The following is a 6,000-nucleotide window of genomic DNA, read 5'->3' as shown; positions in this document are numbered from 1 at the left end:
CTATCGCCCTCCCTCCATCTATCTATCGCCCTCCCTCCATCTATCTATCGCCCTCCCTCCATCTACCTATCGCCCTCCCCTCCATCTATCTATCGCCCTCCCTCCATCGCCCTCCCTCCATCGCCCTCCCTCCATCGCCCTCCCTCCATCGCCCTCCCTCCATCGCCCTCCCTCCATCGCCCTCCCTCCATCGCCCTCCCTCCATCGCCCTCCCTCCATCGCCCTCCCTCCATCGCCCGCCCTCCATCGCCCGCCCTCCATCGCACTCACTCTATCTATCTAACGCCCTCCCTCTAACGCCCTCCCTCTATCGCCCTCCCTCTATCGCCCTCCCTCTATCGCCCTCCCTCTATCGCCCTCCCTCTGTCTATCTATTGCACTCACTCTATTGCACTCACTCTATCTATCTAACGCCCTCACTCTATCTATCTAACGCCCTCCCTCCATCGCCCTCCCTCTATCGCCCTCCCTCTATCTATCTATTGCACTCACTCTATCGCCCTCACTCTATCGCCCTCACTCTATCTAACGCCCTCACTCTATCTATCTAACGCCCTCCCTCCATCGCCCTCCGTCTATCGCCCTCCCTCACTCTATCTATCGCCCTCCCTCTATCGCACACTCTATCGCCCTCCCTCTATCCCCCTCACTCTATCGCCCTCCATCGCACTTACTCTATCTATCGCCCTCCCTCTGTCTATCTATTGCACTCCCTCCATCGCCCTCCCTCCATCGCCCTCCCTCCATCGCACTCACTTTATCTATCTAACGCCCTCCCTCTATCGCCCTCCCTCTATCGCCCTCCCTCTGTCTATCTATTGCACTCACTCTATTGCACTCACTCTATCTAACGCCCTCACTCTATCTATCTAACGCCCTCCCTCTATCGCCCTCCCTCTATCTATCTATTGCACTCACTCTATCGCACTCACTCCATCGCCCTCCCTCCATCGCCCTCCCTCCATCGCCCTCCCTCCATCGCCCTCCCTCTATCGCCCTCCCTCTATCGCCCTCCCTCTATCGCCCTCCCTCTATCGCCCTCCCTCTGTCTATCTATTGCACTCACTCCATCGCCCTCCCTCCATCGCCCTCCCTCCATCGCCCTCCCTCTATCGCCCTCCCTCTATCGCCCTCCCTCTATCGCCCTCCCTCTATCGCCCTCCCTCTATCGCCCTCCCTCTATCGCCCTCCCTCTATCGCCCTCCCTCTATCGCCCTCCCTCTATCGCCCTCCCTCTATCGCCCTCCCTCTGTCTATCTATTGCACTCACTCTATTGCACTCACTCTATCTATCTAACGCCCTCACTCTATCTATCTAACGCCCTCCCTCCATCGCCCTCCCTCCATCGCCCTCCCTCTATCTATCTATTGCACTCACTCTATTGCACTCACTCTATCTATCTATCGCCCTCCCTCTGTCTATCTATTGCACTCACTCCATCGCCCTCCCTCCATCGCCCTCCCTCCATCGCCCTCCCTCCATCGCCCTCCCTCTATCGCCCTCCCTCTATCGCCCTCCCTCTATCGCCCTCCCTCTATCGCCCTCCCTCTATCGCCCTCCCTCTGTCTATCTATTGCACTCACTCTATTGCACTCACTCTATCTATCTAACGCCCTCACTCTATCTATCTAACGCCCTCCCTCCATCGCCCTCCCTCTATCGCCCTCCCTCTATCTATCTATTGCACTCACTCTATTGCACTCACTCTATCTATCTATCGCCCTCCCTCCATCTATCTATCGCCCTCCCTCCATCTATCTATCTATCGCCCTCCCTCCATCTATCTATCTATCGCCCTCCCTCCATCTATCTATCTATCGCCCTCCCTCCATCTATCTATCTATCGCCCTCCCTCCATCTATCTATCTATCGCCCTCCCTCCATCTATCTATCTATCGCCCTCCCTCCATCTATCTATCGCCCTCCCTCCATCTATCTATCGCCCTCCCTCCATCTATCTATCTATCGCCCTCCCTCCATCTATCTATCTATCGCCCTCCCTCCATCTATCTATCTATCGCCCTCCCTCCATCTATCTATCTATCGCCCTCCCTCCATCTATCTATCTATCGCCCTCCCTCCATCTATCTATCTATCGCCCTCCCTCCATCTATCTATCTATCGCCCTCCCTCCATCTATCTATCTATCGCCCTCCCTCCATCTATCTATCGCCCTCCCTCCATCTATCTATCGCCCTCCCTCCATCTATCTATCGCCCTCCCTCCATCTATCTATCGCCCTCCCTCCATCTATCTATCGCCCTCCCTCCATCTATCTATCGCCCTCCCTCCATCTATCTATCGCCCTCCCTCCATCTATCTATCGCCCTCCCTCCATCTATCTATCGCCCTCCCTCCATCTATCTATCGCCCTCCCTCCATCTATCTATCGCCCTCCCTCCATCTATCTATCGCCCTCCCTCCCTCTATCTATCGCCCTCCCTCCATCTATCTATCGCCCTCCCTCCCTCTATCTATCGCCCTCCCTCCATCTATCTATCGCCCTCCCTCCCTCTATCTATCGCCCTCCCTCCCTCTATCTATCGCCCTCCCTCCCTCTATCTATCGCCCTCCCACACTCTATCTATCGCCCACACTCTATCTATCGCCCACACTCTATCTATCGCCCACACTCTATCTATCGCCCACACTCTATCTATCGCCCACACTCTATCTATCGCCCACACTCTATCTATCGCCCACACTCTATCTATCGCCCACACTCTATCTATCGCCCACACTCTATCTATCGCCCACACTCTATCTATCGCCCACACTCTATCTATCGCCCACACTCTATCTATCGCCCACACTCTATCTATCGCCCTCACTCTATCGCCCTCACTCTATCGCCCTCACTCTATCGCCCTCACTCTATCTATCGCCCTCACTCTATCTATCGCCCTCACTCTATCTATCGCCCTCACTCTATCGCCCTCACTCTATCTATCGCCCTCACTCTATCTATCGCCCTCACTCTATCTATCGCCCTCACTCTATCTATCGCCCTCACTCTATCTATCGCCCTCACTATCTATATGTCTATCTTTTGCCCTCTATCTATCTATCTATCTATCTATCTATCTATCGCCCTCCCTCCATCGCCCTCCCTCTATCGCCCTCCCTCTATCGCCCTCCCTCTATCGCCCTCCCTCTATCGCCCTCCCTCTATCGCCCTCCCTCTATCGCCCTCCCTCTATCGCCCTCCCTCTATCGCCCTCCCTCTATCGCCCTCCCTCTGTCTATCTATTGCACTCACTCTATTGCACTCACTCTATCTATCTAACGCCCTCACTCTATCTATCTAACGCCCTCCCTCCATCGCCCTCCCTCTATCGCCCTCCCTCCATCTATCTATCTATCGCCCTCCCTCCATCTATCTATCTATCGCCCTCCCTCCATCTATCTATCGCCCTCCCTCCATCTATCTATCGCCCTCCCTCCATCTATCTATCTATCGCCCTCCCTCCATCTATCTATCTATCGCCCTCCCTCCATCTATCTATCTATCGCCCTCCCTCCATCTATCTATCTATCGCCCTCCCTCCATCTATCTATCTATCGCCCTCCCTCCATCTATCTATCTATCGCCCTCCCTCCATCTATCTATCTATCGCCCTCCCTCCATCTATCTATCGCCCTCCCTCCATCTATCTATCGCCCTCCCTCCATCTATCTATCGCCCTCCCTCCATCTATCTATCGCCCTCCCTCCATCTATCTATCGCCCTCCCTCCATCTATCTATCGCCCTCCCTCCATCTATCTATCGCCCTCCCTCCATCTATCTATCGCCCTCCCTCCATCTATCTATCGCCCTCCCTCCATCTATCTATCGCCCTCCCTCCATCTATCTATCGCCCTCCCTCCATCTATCTATCGCCCTCCCTCCATCTATCTATCGCCCTCCCTCCATCTATCTATCGCCCTCCCTCCCTCTATCTATCGCCCTCCCTCCATCTATCTATCGCCCTCCCTCCCTCTATCTATCGCCCTCCCTCCCTCTATCTATCGCCCACACTCTATCTATCGCCCACACTCTATCTATCGCCCACACTCTATCTATCGCCCACACTCTATCTATCGCCCACACTCTATCTATCGCCCACACTCTATCTATCGCCCACACTCTATCTATCGCCCACACTCTATCTATCGCCCACACTCTATCTATCGCCCACACTCTATCTATCGCCCACACTCTATCTATCGCCCACACTCTATCTATCGCCCACACTCTATCTATCGCCCACACTCTATCTATCGCCCACACTCTATCTATCGCCCACACTCTATCTATCGCCCACACTCTATCTATCGCCCACACTCTATCTATCGCCCACACTCTATCTATCGCCCACACTCTATCTATCGCCCACACTCTATCTATCGCCCACACTCTATCGCCCTCACTCTATCGCCCTCACTCTATCTATCGCCCTCACTCTATCTATCGCCCTCACTCTATCGCCCTCACTCTATCTATCGCCCTCACTCTATCTATCGCCCTCACTCTATCTATCGCCCTCACTCTATCTATCGCCCTCACTCTATCTATCGCCCTCACTATCTATATGTCTATCTTTTGCCCTCTATCTATCTATCTATCTATCTATCTATCTATCTATCTATCTATCGCCCTCCCTCTATCTATCTACCGCCCTCCCTCTATCTATCTATCTATCGCCCTCACTCTATCTATTGCATCACCACATCATCACTCAGCACCTCCACAGCACCACTCAGGGGTACCACACCATCACTATGCTCTAAAACAGCATCACTGAACGCCACAGCATCACTCGTCGCCACCACAACATCACTCAGCGCCACCACATCATCAATCTGTGCAACCATTCAACGACAACTGGTTCAAATATGTTCTCTCAATGTATCAAGCTTTATTACAAATGTCACAAAAAGATGTTAATATTTCACTTCTGTTCTTGGATTTTCGTCACAATAAAATACACTGAACATAATCTTCACACAAGTTATTTACAAAAGTTTAGTCTATTGCCATTAAAAATTCCAATAACTTTTAAGTATTCATTATTTAAAAAAAATAAAAGCCATTATTATTTGTAATATCAATACATCTAAGTCACGTAAATACAACACATATTGCATTACAAATGCTATAGGTGTCACATTTGCGAAAGTTAAAACTATTGGCATTGTAAATGACAAAGCTAATAATTTCGCTATTTTCAAAACCAACACATAAATAAAAAATGTGTCATTTACCATACCAATAGCTCAAACTTCCCTAATGCGAGACCTATTGCATTGCAAATGCTGGTTTCTTTTAACTAGTTATTGTTTTACTATGGGGTTTAAACTTTTTACTCTATGCACTAGGCACTTTCTGGACTACTGCCTGAATAACTTATATAACCAGATATTTACGGTTCTATATTGTACCAAAGCACATGGTTTTTTTTTTAGGACCAATAGTATTCCTTTGCCCAAAGTTGTAGTATGGTTTATGGCTACAGGTTTTAGTTTTATTGCATAAGCCCTTTAGTTTGTACTGCAAAACGTCATTTTATGATGTTTTATTGATACAAGATTAAGTAGACTATCTGTCCTTAAGTATGAGGCACATTGAATGAAGTTCTGTAAAAGTTTACTTTGTGGAGAATATATTGGACAAATAAGCATGCAGCACTTTAAAGTATTGTATGGTTCTTGCCAGTAGCATTAATTTTAATGTGTCTGAATATCTATGTAAAAGGTATTGGGCGTTCTGTTTTAAGCAATCTGCATTTTTATGGATAGTGTTTGGTTTGTGTTAGGGTAAATTAACTTTTATGTTTAATTGAGTTGCTATGTGTATTCAAGTCTGTAAATAGTTTTCTGTGCCTACAGTAAAACATCATTTTGTGATGATTTTTTTAATCACACAATAAATATATTACCTTACCATTCATTGTACAATTAAAGACATCCAAGTTATTAATTCCACCCCAGAAGTTCGTATCTCTAAAACTCGCCACAA

At 49.4% G+C, this 6,000-nt stretch overlaps 1 protein-coding gene across 1 annotated transcript in view; it reads right to left on the bottom strand.

Moving 5' to 3' along the window:
• Positions 1-6,000, bottom strand: part of PEX13 (peroxisomal biogenesis factor 13) — a 145,268-nt gene that overhangs the window by 67,560 nt on the left and 71,708 nt on the right. The window lies entirely within an intron of this gene.

This window comes from Lissotriton vulgaris, unplaced genomic scaffold (assembly GCF_964263255.1).
Source record: "Lissotriton vulgaris unplaced genomic scaffold, aLisVul1.2 SCAFFOLD_1047, whole genome shotgun sequence".
In the NCBI taxonomy this organism is placed as follows: Eukaryota; Metazoa; Chordata; class Amphibia; order Caudata; family Salamandridae; genus Lissotriton; species Lissotriton vulgaris.
Note: the sequence above shows the minus strand (reverse complement) of the source record. Positions and strands in the feature narration are given on the sequence as shown.